Genomic DNA, 260 nt, shown 5'->3' on the forward strand with positions numbered 1-260 from the left:
TCACGAGAGCATTATTGCAGACGGGATTGGCTGTTTGACATGAGCAGGAACAAGTGTGTACCAAAGCCTGAGCTACGCACGTACGGTACATGTGTGCTATTTCACCGAGCCCAGCATGCAGAACCCAGCAGCACAAGCGGGCGCGAACCTGCGATGAATCACACAGGAGCGCGTGGCTGCTGTTCGGATCGGACGGAGACGGGGCAACGCTGCTAACGCAAGCGCTTCGTAATCTCGATCTTTGGCTGTTTACTGTCAAG

This window comes from Diadema antillarum, unplaced genomic scaffold (assembly GCF_040938485.1).
Source record: "Diadema antillarum isolate AM-2024a unplaced genomic scaffold, OU_Dant_1.0 seq00000765_RagTag, whole genome shotgun sequence".
Taxonomy (NCBI): domain Eukaryota; kingdom Metazoa; phylum Echinodermata; class Echinoidea; order Diadematoida; family Diadematidae; genus Diadema; species Diadema antillarum.